The sequence below is a fragment of the Corapipo altera genome, unplaced genomic scaffold, assembly GCF_003945725.1.
Source record: "Corapipo altera isolate COAL_440 unplaced genomic scaffold, ASM394572v1 2c, whole genome shotgun sequence".
Lineage (NCBI taxonomy): Eukaryota > Metazoa > Chordata > Aves > Passeriformes > Pipridae > Corapipo > Corapipo altera.
The window spans coordinates 4310951-4326972 of NW_020884923.1; the positions used below are offsets into that span (position 1 = coordinate 4310951).

At 39.5% G+C, this 16022-nt stretch overlaps 1 protein-coding gene across 3 annotated transcripts in view; it reads right to left on the bottom strand.

Annotated features, from left to right (window-relative positions):
- GREM2 (gremlin 2, DAN family BMP antagonist) overlaps positions 1-16022 on the bottom strand; it is a 41388-nt gene that overhangs the window by 6036 nt on the left and 19330 nt on the right. Inside the window, exon 1 of one of the 3 annotated variants that reach the window (XM_027657213.1) lies at positions 12828-13081. The exons of 1 other annotated variant lie outside the window; for it this stretch is intronic. The gene's annotated coding sequence lies outside the window, so the exon portion shown is untranslated. Of the gene's footprint in view, positions 1-216; positions 4687-12827; positions 13082-16022 lie in introns of those variants that run through there. One more of the 3 variants, XM_027657212.1, reaches the window with a different exon arrangement.

Here is a 16022-nt window from a genome sequence, read left to right on the forward strand (position 1 = left end):
GGCTCCTGACAATACAGTAATAGCTGGTTTGGGAATGGCAGAGGAGAGGGGAAGGGAATACCAGGTTACATAAAGTGAACTCCCATCATCTGCCTCTTCAGCCCCCAAGACCCAGTCCAACCTCGTTCCACACAGAAGTAGCACGGGGTGTCCAAAAGACTATTTTTATTATTCTAAATTGCTTCTGAAGTTTCTTGGGGCTTTTATGGCACTTACAGGCTTGTATTTGTTGTCTTTGTGGGAGGCCAAAAACTTGATGGATTTATTTTTGCAGTAAGAGGAAATGCTTAAACACAATTTCGAGGACTTCACAACTGCAACGCCTCTTGGGCAAATGGTTTAAGAAGGTCTGTAAACATGAGAGGATTCAATATTTATTTTAGATGTTAAGGAATAGGTTAGAGCATGATCTGGTTGCTAAGTTGAAATAGTCAGCCAGTTGGCAAAAATACTTTTTCCTGTGGTTTTCTATTAGGTATTCTTGTTCTGTGGAGCATCTCTTACCAGCTCTTGTCCAATTCATTTCAGTAATGTGTCTCAAAGCACTTCCAGAATATCACAGTAATGCACTAAATCTCCTCATGAAGTCAATGCTCACCAGTGAACTGCTACAACTGATTTGACAATTCATTTCATAACATTCTCCCTGGGAAAGAAGAACAGAGGGTCTCTACAGTGCCAGAACCGGGTGCAGCACAGAAGCTTCCCATTTAGAGGTAAGAACACTTTCTTTCTAAAAGTGCTCTGCTCCCCTTTGTTCTTAATGGATAATTTTTTAATAGTGTACAGATGAAACACTCATTCCTCTCTTCACAGTAATGCTTCAAACCAAGTAATGCTTTTATATTTTTTTAACTTTAAAAAGGTGCCAAGACAAAAAACTACCATCAGACTGGTAAGTATAATGTCTAACACTATAGACACTTCACATGTTGCACAGGTACTCCCGTTTAGAAAACGTGCCATTTTCCAAACAATGACACCAAAAGATAAAAAAAGTGTTTGCAGTAAAGGTGCAAAAGAAGACAACAGCATTAACAAATGCTTCTCACCTAATAAAGCAGGCCTAATGTGTTTAACTCCTGTGGAGATAAAGAGGAGGAACTACTGTAGGAGAATAAGTGAGATAACATTCCCTTAGGTTATTTTCTAAGTCTATAAAATCCCAGTGCCAGACTTGACTAAGTTTCTAAGGGGAGAATTTTGAAGTGCTGAAGGAAAGTGCTAATCCTATAGCTGTGAACAGAGGATGTTCCAATGCAGAGTTAAATTTCATCAGATTGTGTGCTTGAAACAGAATCACCTTTAAATGGAAACCAGTATTTCTAAAATTCCAAAAAAGCTCATTCATCTGCAACCATGCCATCTGCCCACTGACACCCACTGTAGCCATGGGTACTTTAAATCAGTGGCCTATTTTCACACTGCTTAGCATTCAGCATGCAAGTCCAGAACTTTTGTCCAAAGTCTTTAAATGAAGCAAGACTAGACTTGGCTTTGCTGGCAAGAATTGTAGCCAAGTCCATTGGATGTCAACCCACACATGCAGGCCAAAACCTAATCAGGTAATTAGTTTCAGTTGAATATAGTGTTCCATGCCTCCTTTCAAACTGTTCTCATGTTATTCTGCACTGATGGCTGCATTTCAGTAGTAGATAAAACAACTGATCCCCACTAGTTTGCGTTTTATATAGAAAGGAGAGGAAAAAAAACAGAGTTACAAGCCTACATCTTCTAGAAAACAACAGAGACGAGCTTTTCACAAGATGCCTTATGCCACATTTCTCAGGTATACTCTTCTACTCTTCTCTTGAAACACAAGGGATATTGCCTCTCCAGTCTCATTTGTCTGATCCTGGCATAGCACAGGTCCAGAAGCACATCAGAAGCAGAGATGTACCCTTTCCCCCATACCCTTCTCTTTTCTTGGCATGATTTTACAGTTTTTTTCCAACCTTTATGTTCTGTGAAGCCCTGTCTTACCACACCCACCCTTTCTTATCATAAAAGGCAAGTTGAAAGGACACATTTCCCTTTTGTGTCAAGGATGAGGGTCAAGTAGAAATCTTACGTAGGAATTCAGGAAAGCAGAGAACTCAAAATCTACAATACAGAGAAATATTATAGTAACTTTCTAATTACTGAAATGGTTTTATGTAGACATGGAGAGCCATGCAACAGAGCAAGTAGGATTTGCTCAGTAAGTCTATGTTTATAACTAATAAAGTATTATTAATCAAAGCCACTATTGTAAGGTTATAAACCAAATGCTGCAGTACATGTCAGCAAGTACTTCTACAGACAGGTAGGAACGCACCACTCATTTCTCTCATTGATCCTTATCAAACTTGAGCCTTAAAATATTTACATAATAGAATAATAATCTACCTTACACTAGCAGGTCAAATGTGCATTCTGTCAGATCGTGGAATTTCTAATCACAGGGTTGCCCTTTACTAGCCTGCAAATCACCCCTTTCTAAGCCCTGGCACACAAATCCCCTATTCAAGCAAGTAAGGGTGCAAACAAGGTCACCTAGTGCCAGCAACTTGCCAAGGACTCCATATATTTATGGTGCTCACATGCAAAGAGAAGAGAAACCTCAGTACTCCCAGAGAACCAGAACATTTTTGCAAACTCAGTTTGAATGCAAAGCAACATGGTGAATGCTGTCTGTCTGCAGACAGAACAGGATGAGAAGAAACACAAAACGTACTGGAGAAGAATCTGGCTTTTGGCAAGAACAGGGCAGTTCTGCCCTACTTAGATGTAACAAAATGGAACAGCATGTGGCTGAGACGACGCAAGCAAGAACTGCCTCAAGAGACCAATGCCTCTACAACTTGCACCAATGCCAGCCTCGGCCCCCCATTCCTGATGCACTGGGGTTCCCATGGCAGAGCCAGTGGAGGCTCCTGTGTGACAGTTTTCAACTTCTTCAAGCATTGTTGCCAGCTCCTGCCAGTTCCCCAATGCGCCTTTTTTCTAGCACGTGAACTGAGAATAACTTAATCTTACACGAGATACTCAACAAGGCCTGGCTGCACTTACATTTTACATGGCAAGGTTTTTTCTCCTTGAGATAAGGAAATCAGCATCAAGCATGAGTTCATAAATTCATCAAACCCAGCATGATGGAGCTGAGCTATCAGGTACCCAGGAGTATAAAAAATCCTTCTTTTGGCCAAGGAGGCAAGAATGCCAAGATCCAGCTCTGTCATTTGCAGAGGTCAGGGCACTGTAGCAGGAGGGGAAGACCCAGGATCACTGTATCTGCCCTTTGCTATATTTCTTCTTTGTATGCAATTACTATGTAACATAAAATATCTACCAAGGCAGGCTCTCTCCTGCATATGACCTTCTGGCCCAATAACTCATGCATTCTTGAAATTAATCCAGCTCCAGAGCAGGACAGACAGTAACGTAACCCCAAAAATAGCCTATAGTTTTGTGGTTAGGGAAGTTCTCTCTGAATTGGAGCATTAGATTTGATTTCAGAATTCAAGGGTATCTTTTTTCGAGAAGTCCCCCAATGTAGAATTGGGTGCTATGGTCTGAAAGACAGGGGAGAACTTAACAGCAGTTCTCATCTTTGCTGAGCGACTGCTCTGATGTTTCCTATGGTTTTCAAAGTCATGACCAGTTTCTCAGCTCAAGATGCAGTTTCTGACTGGGAATTCCTGTTCTGTAGGTCAGCCTACTTCAGAGCTGCAGGCTGGCAGAAAGAAAGAGGGATGTAACTGGAAGATCACTGTGATATTTTATGTTAGCTGCTCAGGAAATCAGTAGGTGTGAGACCCATTTGTTTGCTTTAGCATGCACACCTACAAAGCACTCAGCATTATCAGTATTCCTGGAAACATCCCAGTCTCTGATACAGGTATGACACAATCATCGCTTCACCAGGCCCTCCTGGAGGGAATTCAGAAAAATACTCACAGCCAATTTTTATTTTTTTTTTTTTAAGCCCAAAAACCTGCAAAACCTGTCTTGTCTACCTATTCAGCTTAGTCACAATATGGATTCATGAGGAAGAAAATTTAGTACTATAAATCTATCCTACACGTATCAAAAGTACCATAAGAGCTCATGACTGGGAAGATGATAAACAAGTTCAGAGATTCTTTACTTTTTGAAAATTTTGAATTTAGTTAATGACTGAAGAGTTTCCCCTGAAAAAGCAATTCTCTTTAACTACCAAAAGGCAAGCATTACAGACTAGATTAAATCAGGTCCATTTCCACAGTATGATACACAGATGGCCACATCTGACCACCTGCATCACTCTTTCCCAGGTTTCATCCTGCAAACTTCAGAGACACGAGAGCTCCCCTTAGGGATCATCTGAGTGTGGTTGAGTGTGGGAATCCCTCTTACCAAAAATTTTTCTAGTCGCAACCTATTTTCCTATTTGACCTACTCAGATAAAGAATCTGTATAAATCAGTCATATGTATATAAATGTAAGAACATGTTGTACATGGTTAGTTCTCACATTTAAGATGGGACACAAGAAGTGTTCCTTGAAGACAAGCCAGGCAATGGCTTTTCAAAGAACTAAAACTTGGCTTTAGCAACAGATGTGGGAAGCCAGGAAATATCAGATTCTCTACCAGGAAGCCAAAAATGCTATTTATTTAATTTATTAATGGTTAGGCATGATTCTAATGGTACAATGTTCACATAAAGACCACAATAAACACTAATCAGCCATCTTTGTGCAAGAGAGGTATTTGGTGCTAATTTTTCTCTTTCAAGTATCCTTTGGAAACTATTTCTTCCATGTCTCAACAGTGTCGGCAATAACTGAACACTGTACTGCATCTCTTTTTGCAGAGACATGGGCGTCTTATTAAATCGTTCCATCATTAATAGATTCTCATTACTAAATTGCCAAGACTGAGGCCAGCCACAACAACAAAGCGTGAAGGAGGCAGGGGAGACCAAACTTAAAAAAACACAGAAAACACAGTACTGAAGCTAGGATGTGTTATTCAGATATTCAGATACAAAATCTCTGCATTCTGGCAGTAGAGTTACCATGTACTAGGAGTACTAAGAATCAGTCTCCAAAACCAGTGCACGCAACACCAAAAGCAATAATTATTTAAAAAAGAAAAATTAATGCCATTACAGGCAGAAATTTTTCCATTCTTGCCCTCTAAGAACCTTCTATAGTGATTTGAAAGAAAGCTATTTTCTTGCATCACAACTAGCGGTAGGTGGTAGACGGAGAAAACATTTCTTTCAGACATAATAAATTCCTAGTTTGGCTGGCTTGGATGGAGATTCTTCCTCCTTTCCATCCTTCTCTCTCCTGCCCACCAAGGAGATCCATTCTTCTCTCTCCCTTTCACCAACACCTATACACCAGCGAGCCAAGAATACCCACAGGGAACGCTATAAAGCTTTAAAAGAACTGGGAAAGGTCTTCTTGCAGGCTAGAGACCTCAGGAACCACATTCTACAGTGAGGTTCTTGCTTTGTTTTTGACAGGGGGAGATGGAGCTGCGTTTCAATGATCCCAGCCTATGTTCTTCAGGAGAGGACAACATCTCCCCCCTAATGTCAGAATTTGTCCTTGTCAGGACAGTTCCTGAAGACACTAAATTTAAAATATTGAAAAATATATAAATCATCAACAAAACCAAAGTATGTAGAAAAATACACTGGTGGGAACAATCTATGCTAAGATAGAGCTAATTGAAAGGATGTTGCATCACATTAATTTAGCTGTGACTATAGATTTTCTAGTTCCAAGAGCTGTGCAATGTGCTCTGGAATGACCCTGCTTGAGCAAGAAGGTTGGACTAGATGACACACTGTGGTTCCTTCTAACCTTACCCACACTCTGTGATTAAATCCATGATAAATACCAGTGCTTCCCAAAACAGACACACACACACATATAATAGATGCAATTACTAAGGTAATCTCCCAACTAGAAGAAAATAGGGGAGAAAACTGCTACAAGGTTTGTTGGTTTGGATTTGGGGGAATTTAAGCGTAAATGTTAGCCAGGTAATACAGTGAAGCAAGACACTGTCAACTTCATATTACCTTGTATTTACCAGTAGCAAAGATTTGATTCCACAACTCTGTCAGCATTTTAACACAGGAAAAATAAGATAAAGAGAAGGAACAAAAGCTGAACGGAATGTAAAAGCACTGTTATCCTACAGTAGCTCAGGAATGCAGCAATGCCATTTTTAGGGGAACAGGAATACACAGAACTCTGATTGAATACTAGCAGGTAAACGGACAAAGGGGTTTTTTTTTGATATCATTATGATTAAAAGTCCTAAATTTCATTGCTATTTCAGCTTCAGGAACTCGTGGTTTTAGAGCCAACCACAGACAAATGTCTGCCTGGTGAGCAATGTGAATTGTCCTAAGCAGAGTGAGATGTCCTACTCAGAAGTGTCTGGGTAGTCATCAGTACTGGCAGCACATGCAACACTGGAGAAAAAAGGAGGAGTAGGAGGAGGGAAAAACCCACAAAATAAAACCAGATTTCTGTTAGCTGTCCATGAGGTTGATTTTCTTTCTCCCAACCTGGTTTTGAAGAATGCTACAGTCAGGGGGTGGAAGGAATAAATAAAACTCCTTGGATACAAGGAGAAGAGCGTTTTTGGAAAGGACCTATAACTCTGCTATGCATCTCAAAAATGTCTCTCAGCAAGAGGGAACTAAGTTGAAAAGATACTTGTTCTTCTTCCTAGTGTTGTTCAGCTTTTAAGCACGAGACAGAGAACCCCAAATAGGCAAGTCAGTTCCGTTTGCACACGAACATTTTGTCCAGCAAGCAAAAACAGCCTACATTTAACTTTATTCCGCTGTGCAGAAGTCAGCTGGTACACTCCCATTTGGCAGCATTTCATTTAGGAGAAAACAGCAGATTCTGCCCTTGGGAAACTAAAAACTAAATCTGAAGGGAAGCGGTCGCTTGAGCAAATGTCTTCATCTGTGACCATCCCTCAGCCTGTTGGAAAGGAGGACAGTCAACACAAGAATGGGGAAAGTTCAGCATTTAAATACAATAGCTCATTTCATTGCTTCCTCACTGGAGAATCAATACTACAAAAGACTATTTTGCAATGACTAGTCTCCATTATATTTTTGTTGTTTGCATTACAACAGAACATAGAAATCTCAATCCAAGCCCAGTGCCTGACTAAGCAACACAGCTTCAAATGTTTGTAGACTGATCAACATATGGCAGGACCAGAACTGAGCTCAGAGGGGAAGTGAATTACTGGAGGTCAGAAATTAACTGAGAATGAACCATTTCCAATATCTTTCAACTGCACAGCATGGCACCAGTGCTCTTCTTTTTGCTAAGCAATATGGATTTTTTATCCTTAGGCAAGCTTTCCTTTAAAAAATTATAGTTTTGTAAATGAAAATTGGTTTGTATGAAAGTTTCCAATATAGTTTCCCTGAGTTTTGATAGAACAGAGATAGAGTTAGGAGCTTTATGGCTTGTAGCTTCAAACAACACGCTGCTTCTAGAACACACAGCTCATATGGCCCACAATAAGAGAGAAGACCATTAATCTTCAATATATATTCATTACTGTACTTACACCTCTCCAAAAAGAGGGTATTTGGATGAGTTCTATTCTTGAACAAAACTGAGATTTCTGAAGTGCTCAAAAGAATTTCCGCTTGCTTCTCGTAATGGTCAGAAAAATGCCATTACTTCTAAAAATCAATAGGTGGCCTGTAATCTTGCATATAATAAACACTAGGTTAATCAGCAGAGAAGTAACATTTAAATTTTCCAGATTTTCTGGTAGATTCAGATGGTTGTATTCTTTCAGACTCTATTCAAGATGCTGTCCTCAGTTAACACATTATGACTGAAATGGTCGTGTTCCTGTTTGAAAAATCTAAAATGTTATTGATGGTCTAGTGTTCATATTATGAACTTCTGTAAGCCAATATCCTATTTATAGAGCTGAAAAACACAGATGGTTCAAATAAGAATTGCTCTTATCACAATATCCCGCAGGCTAGTCTTTCTATTAGGCAGTAGGAAAATTCCCATACACACAAAATTTCAGCTATGTATCCCCACTATTTTCCAATATGTCCCTTGTGAGAGCCATTCCAGCTGTATTTTCATAAATTGTCCTAAAAATTGTATATATTTATTCCTTTGAACATTTTTCATTTAGATTTACCTCTGCCTAAATTTGTCTGCCAAAGCATCAGTCCTCCTGACTAAAACTCACAGCAGTTCTGGGGACAGAGTACAGAAGATCTGTGCTAATGAGCAAATAACACAAGAATTGACCCCATTCAGCCTGTTAGCTGCAACCAGGTCTAAACCACGCAAAAATGTAACAAAGTGCCTTAGCAGAATCATTCACAGCAAAGCACTTTTTTCCCCTCAGTGAGGATAAATCTAGGAAATTCTCTCATCCTTTTTTCCTTTGATTAACAAGCAACACATATGACACTTCCTCACAATAAATTTTTTTCCTCTGCCAAATTTCAAACAGGCTGGACAGTAAGGCAGGTTTGAAACTCCTAGGGTACACAGGGAGGTATGAAAAATATTTCAGGGAAGGGGGCAAGGGGAAACAAGTCAATTATATCACAGTTTAGAATCACAAGAGGTGGAAGTAGTAAAGAGGATGTTTAGGGTTACTGTGATGGACTGGCACATTGTGCACACCCATAGAAAATCAGAGTTCATGAGCTCTAATGTTCACATGCAAGACAAGACACCTTGAAACAATGGTGGGTCAACACAAAGTCTTTAATACAGTCTCTTGCCCCGGGTGTAAGTTGGCCCAAAAGCTAAAAACTTATCTGCGCTGCACCATGTGTCAGTGGAAGCCAGGCAGTAACAAATCACTGCTGCACTCCATGCACGGTGTTAACCCTGGGTTGATCCTGTAATGTTTTTGTTCATAAACTTACTTGGAGAATTACAAGATGTTTTATTCTTTCTCTAAGAATGAGGTTTCTGCTTGGCTCACTTTTGCAGTTACTTTTTCTGGATTAACTAATGGCCCATCAGAATCCCTGTTTAACTACTTTTGTTTCAAATGTTTGACTCAGTTGTGGGCTTTGGTCTGAAAGGAAGCCTGTTCACTCAAGCTCTTGTATGAAAAAATTCATGTATGCAACTGAAATGCAATTCAAACCTGTGAGGGCTGAAAAGTGCAGTAAATGCATGCTCTGATGGATTTTTGTCTGTGTTTCTGCATGCCTATAAACAAAGATGAGATTTGGAGTTCAAAACCTTCAGAGTTAAATGGCTTCCTGGATACTCTTGTACATGCATCAGTTGATGCCTTGGTGCAAGTTCTTCAGTTTGGAATTAATTTGACTCTTGTTTTCAAGTTGTTTTGTAAGATTAAAAAAAGGAATTTTCATTTATTTCACTACATGTCTATTGATACTTCCAAATTGACAGTAATGTTTATGACTGTCATAGCTAACAATGAACCAAAATAAATCATAGCAGCTCCACAGAAGTACAGAACTTATGAGTGTCATAAAGTCAGGAATACAAGTAAAATTTTAATTAGATATACACTATGAACATAAAATGCTAAATACCTATACATTTTAATATCACTTTCTGGGTATATTAGAAAATGTATACCACACAGAATGAATGGGCAAATAACCATTTATGCATTGTTATTGACAGTGTGTATCACTTAACTAAAAGTAACTAAAAGATGAATTTTCAGTGAAATGTTTCAAGATGACTTGTAGCACAGGAAATTTCACATAAAAATACTAGAAATTTACTCTATCCCTACCACTTCACACTGATAGTAACACCTGACTGTCCCACATCTATGTTCTTGTGGCTTTGATTCATGTTCAGATCAGTGAACCTCCCTCCATCATTACCCAAAGAATGTAAATATTTGCCCTGTCTGTATTCTGCCCTGTCTTGGCCCATTATTGAATATAAAGGATGTAATTCAATCATAAAAGATCTGTTGCCACGTGTAAATTGGTATTTTATATTTTATGACTTAGGCTTTGCAGAGCAGCCATCTTCCTACTCACCTCCCTTTCTCCTTGCTCATGACTGAATTATAGTTCTGCCTCTAATTGAAGCCTACTATTATTCTATTTCTCTTCTGCTGAGAGGAAGACCAGAGCTACCGTTCTGAATACACAGCAAGCCACATGAGTTTGAATGAGGCACTTTAATGACAGGTCCTCCTACACAGCACATTTGCAGTCTTTCGGCTAATTAATTTGATTTCCTTTGTCTAGACTAACACAACACAGCAAGTTATGCTCATTTAAAGGAAGATCGTTAGCCTTTCAGTTCTCTCAAAATGAGGAAGAAAGAAGAGTCAATAGACAGGAATCTGGGGGAGACTGACTGACTTTGTCCTTGACTACACGACTGCTTATGTTTTCACTTGATCAAGACTTTGTCTCCAGGAGAACTCGAGACAGCACTATCATCAGAGGAGAGACTATAATCAAAATCAGATATCACTGGTATGTGCATGGCAAGGCAGTGGCAGTTACACAGAAGGGTTCTGTCTATGATGCACTGCAGTCAGCAGCTTTCTTCCTGGCAATCACTTGGCATTTGCTGTTCACAGCTCCTGACATCCTCAGAGGGCTGAACAAACACGTAATTAAAAACACACACAAGCTGTTTTCTTCAGACTCCCTTCATAGAATGAAAGGAGATTCAGTAGTGTGCCGCTGGACTAGTAAACCAGAGGCAAAGCTAGTAACAGAGTTAAAGAAGTAACTCCTCACTATTTGGAAGGTGAGACCTTCATTTGACAGTTTTGACAATGGTTGAAACTATGGAGCTGGATGAAGTCTCAGAACTGGGCTGTCAGTCAAATACAGAACCTGGGAAATGGAGTGATGCTTGATGAACAGATGAACAGACTTGAATTTGAAAGTTCAGCCTTTTGAGTCATGTGGGAAGATCCAATTTTAATACCCAGCAAGAAAAGTTACGAGGATTCAGACATCATATAGGTGCCCTGTGGAGTGGAATGAGTTCACACATTTCTTAACAACATCAGGGAAGAACTTCCCCTATGACAAAAGAAGAATGAAGGAAGCCCACAGGGGCAATCACCAACCCTTTCTGCTCACATATACACAGAAAAGTGCCAAAACTCCCCTTCCGTAGGTAGTTCAGGGCCACTTCTATCTTTGTCACTTCAGTTGCATTTATAATTTTGCAGCATCAGAGGAGAAGGATTCCAAATTTTCTACTTCCTGGCTTAGGGGTTATTTTTTTGGCTCATAGTAACTGGGTACCCTCTTTACTCAAACACAAGCAGAAGATAAACTGCACCTGGAGGCTCTTTATTAGCTTATTCTGACCTTGGGGTTTTACAGTGTTTGGCCATAAGCCATTAAAACTGTGTCACCACAGCTCAGGTTTGAGTATTTTTCCATTACTGACGATTTCAAGCTCAGCAGAAGTAGACAATAAGTAAAAGGAAATCCAAAGATTCTTCTCTTTGGCTCTTTCAGAAAGCTAATCTCAAAAGGTCAGGGAAGTATCTTGGAAAGAGTTAGCCAACTAGCTATAAGTTTCAGTGTGAAATCACAAGCTCCATTTCTCTTCCACATCTGTTCAAGGCCTCTTCCCCAGCTCTAACTTAGGCGGCTCCTTCTTGAATCTAGAGGAGAGAGATGACACTTTTGGTAATCTTGGGTGACCTCATGCTTCTACACAGAAGAATACACCAAAACTCCATTTCATGTCAGTGCTTGACTGGAGTAATGAATTTTGCAAGTGAAGTGGCCAAGAGCTTCCCTTTTGACATGACTACAATGTGAGATACTAGCTAACATCTCCATATGTGACCACTAAATGCAAGACTGATCGTGAAGAGGGGGAACAAGTGATCAAAAAGATTGTTCATTCAGGGTTTGGTTTGGTTTCTTTTATCTTATTACAAAGTAGTCAGAGAACATATACATTACAGTTTACACCATTTTGCTAATCCTAACCACTTAGTGCTGTTTCAAGAAATTATATATATCATACTGAAGCAGCAAGGGAGATTGATCAGCTGAAGGTTTCGGCAAAGTGCTTGTAATGGCTCAGCAACCAAATGCCATCTCTGCTGCTTGCTGAGTCCCATTGTAATTGATTATAGTCATGTAGTTGACTGAATTTCTCCTTATTTTCCCTTTAAAGAAGTGAGCAAAAATTGGTTTTAAGATACTTTCAATGTAAAATTATTAAACACTAAAAAGCCAAGAAGCCATTTCACATAGTTAATATGAAATATGTTTTTGTCTCAGTAATGGGAAAGCTCTAAAAATGCATAAATCAAACTAGGACTTTCAGGTATTTCCAGTCTAAAAATGTCCATATCTCTTTCTGTGAAAAAATAACTTTGAAAAAAAATTTTTGGTCAACACTTCTGAAAACTTTAATTCCCACTGTGTGAAGAGACAACAAAAAGTTTAAACTCTGAACCCTTGGGGCCCAGTTGCCACAAGTCATGTAGCATGATGGTCCTCATTGGGTCAATGATAACCACATCCCCCTGGGATTTTTTATGCTTGTATTTTGAAAGGAGGCTCAGTAAAGAATTTGGCTTAGGAAAACAAGACTGTGCTTCCTCTCTTCCCTTACTTAGTTTCAGAACAACAGCTTTTGCTTTGAGTGATTATTTCAGCTTCTGTAATTCTTCTCCAGCATAAAATTATAGAGAAGCTTCATATGTATCAGAGCAATAATTTGGGCAGCAAATATGGCTGGTGTCAGAGCAACAAAAGGAAAGGGAATAGCAATGAGGAAAAACACTATCAAAAATGTACCAAGCAAAGGCAAAGCTAAAAACAGCTCACCTGTCTGAAAATCTGCTAACTTGGCAAAACCCCTTTTTCTCAGAGGATCCTAAAAAGCTCTTAATTAGGGCAAAGACTGAAGAATATTAATTGACACTTGGCAAAACTGTGCTCATTAAAAACAGGGGGACATTTTTGGAGCTTTTTTCTTTCTTTCCCACCCTCAAAATCAAACAATTTGTTTTATAATATGAATGACTCCAAAAGCTACATCAAAGCAAGTGCACATTTCCACATCTACATATTTGTTATAATGTTGAAGGGGAAGACTCCTAAGCTTACCTAAAAAGAAAAAAAAAAAAAAGAGTGAAGAGTGTTAGTTAAATTATTAAACTGTATAGGTTTATAGTTTAAGCAGAATATGCAATGCCACTGCAGACTGGAATGGGAAAGGAAGCAAGAGAGGCACTTTTAAACTAATAGAAACAGGCCTAAGAATGCAAGGTACCGAGTGGATTTACAGCATAACTGTAGAAAAGACATAAAGACCTCATCAAGATAGTATAGTTTTAATGAGGTCCTCTCTATGACTGTTCTCCAACCCCCTCAAAATCAAAATATTATTTGTTTAAAGCTGCTTTCCAAATCCATGGCAAAGTATCTAAGAGAAACCAGAAATGAGATTTTAGAGACACTAGAAATAGGTGACGGGCACATACATATCACTTGAATCAATCTGAGCAATACATAAAACACCTGTTCCCAAACCTACAAAGCCTCCAGTTTTATTTTGGACTGTGACATTGATTATGTGTCCATATACCAGTGTTTCTGCAGGGTGCCGAGGCGTACAACAGGGTGGGTGGTGATACTGTCTTCTGCCACTCACATAGAAGACAGATAAAGCTTGAGAGCCTCTCAGCAGCTCCCTGTCATCCCTGCTTTATCATGTGTGTTTCACATACAACCCACCAACATCACTGAGTGGAAGATGAACAGAATGAACTCCTTCCAGTCATCCAAAAATGTAGCCAACGAGGTATGCTACTTACCATTCTTGTAACCAGCCTTGCAACATGAACGCCTTTATGAACATAAGCTCATGGTTTCAGTACCCACAGGAACTGGAGATAATTTGACTCACATTAAAAAAAAAAAATAAATAAAAACAACAAACCAACAAAACACCACCAAAAAAACATAAAAAACCCAAACCCAACCAAAAAACCACAACCCTCTAAAAAAGTTAGTGGGAATGCAGAAAGCACAGAGAGGCACTACCCATACTTTACAGCTGAAGCTGGGTTATTAGGTAGGGAATAAACACAAAAATCCTGGGTCTGAAGGGAACTACAATACCATATCCACCATATTTTGATGTGATTAGGCTTTGTGGTACAGAGGGTGAGGTCCTAATTTAAACTCCCTGAATTTTATCATCCTCCCTGACACATTTAGAAGGTCATTATAGGTTATATAGGTTTTTGAGTCCAAATTAAAATAATCACAGACCAAAAGAATTGAAACCTATGCCTCTTTCCCTCAATTTTATGTTCTCATTAGAATACTTCAGGATGTGAGTTCAAATTTATATTCCTGTTATATACAGTCCTCACAGAATAGTACAATTCCACTTCAGGTAAAGTAATGGCACAAAGAAAACCCTGAATCTGACCTTGGGAAATAATCAAAACAGCAATTAATGTCAGCTGGATATATTTCTAGCTGCAACCCATGCCCCTCTGAGATAAAGCTTAAATCATCTCACACTGTCACTCAGTCCGGGGCACAGTTTGGGTCCTTCAGACTGTGAGCCACAGTCCCTGTCCTCCTGGAATCACCTTCGCCCCAGAAAGGACACAGGCATATGTGCAGCCACACAGTCAGCCACACATGTTTGCAGATCCAGTCAAGAAGGAGTTTTTTTGTTTTCCCTGCAGGATCAGTGATGCCGCTGGGCCCCCCTTGTGCCAGTGCTGGGCTGCTCTGCCTTGCCAGTGCCAACCTATGGGCAGGCAGCCTCCAAACAGTGGCCACGTCACACCCTGATACTCCTTCCAGACTGGGGCCTGGGAATGCTGTCACCCAATTTACTGTTTCAGGGTGGAGGAGGCTAATGTAACTGGGAGGGTGTGGCTGATAAAGGTGGCGTTGACAGACAGAACTGCATGCTTTGGCTTCCTACAAGAAATACATGGTCCTTATATCTAAGTGGTTTGATGTTAGTAGTACAGCCTGTACCAAAGCAGTGAGAAGAAAGAATAACAAAAACAACAACAACAACAACAACAACAACAACAATAATAATAATAATAATAATATACAATGTGATAAGTAGCACCATTTCAGATGCCCAAGAGCATCCGAAAGATGTTTGTTTAGGCTGACACATCAGAGACAAACTCTATCGTAGATGCATATTCCTCCACAGTGGCTGCTGGAAACCAGCTGAGAAATGTGGTGTATTTCAACCGGCACATGTGCCAAGGCAACCAGCTCTCCATCAGAACCTGATTCTGCTCTAAAGACTCAAGGACTTGATTTTGGCAAGTGTCTGAAACATTACAGTTCTTACTTATGACTAGACTTCCAAAAGAGGTATGCACTGTTTCTCTCAAGTCCTCAATGAATATAGGGTACTTAAAAAGAGGATCTTTTATCTTATCTTGAAAATGTGCTCTACAACTGTGGTGCTAAACTAAATATTAAACAAGGAAAAATGAGCATGAAAATGTTCTTTAATTTCTCCATCCTACTGCCTGACTTTTGAGCATCCTGCCTTTTAAATGTAAAGGTCTCTTCCGCCAAGAAGGTTTTAAGTGATTAAACACAACTACTGGGTACACTGCATAGAAATTATCTACATGATGCATGAAACGCTGATGCTTTCTGCTTCACTCTTTCTCCATTAGCCATATGAACTCTCACATCCTCCTTGTCCTAACACCTACCCTTGCTCGATTCTGCACAACTGATTCAGGATCTAGCCTGAAGATTGTGGCAAGGTGGCTCGCTCTTTGTGTGAAGATGCTATGTACCCCTGCAATAAGTGCAATTCAAAATAAAGCAAAACTGAATTTCAGGACAAACAAATAAACAAGTAACCTTGTTTGGCAAAAGAAGTCGGAGGAAATACTTTTCCAGTCTCTTTCCAGGTAACAGAAATGCCACAACACTCATGAGACAGAACCAATCTGCTGATTCATAGCTTGAAAAAAAAGATCTGTCAGAAGTTAAGAAGTTATAATGCATTTT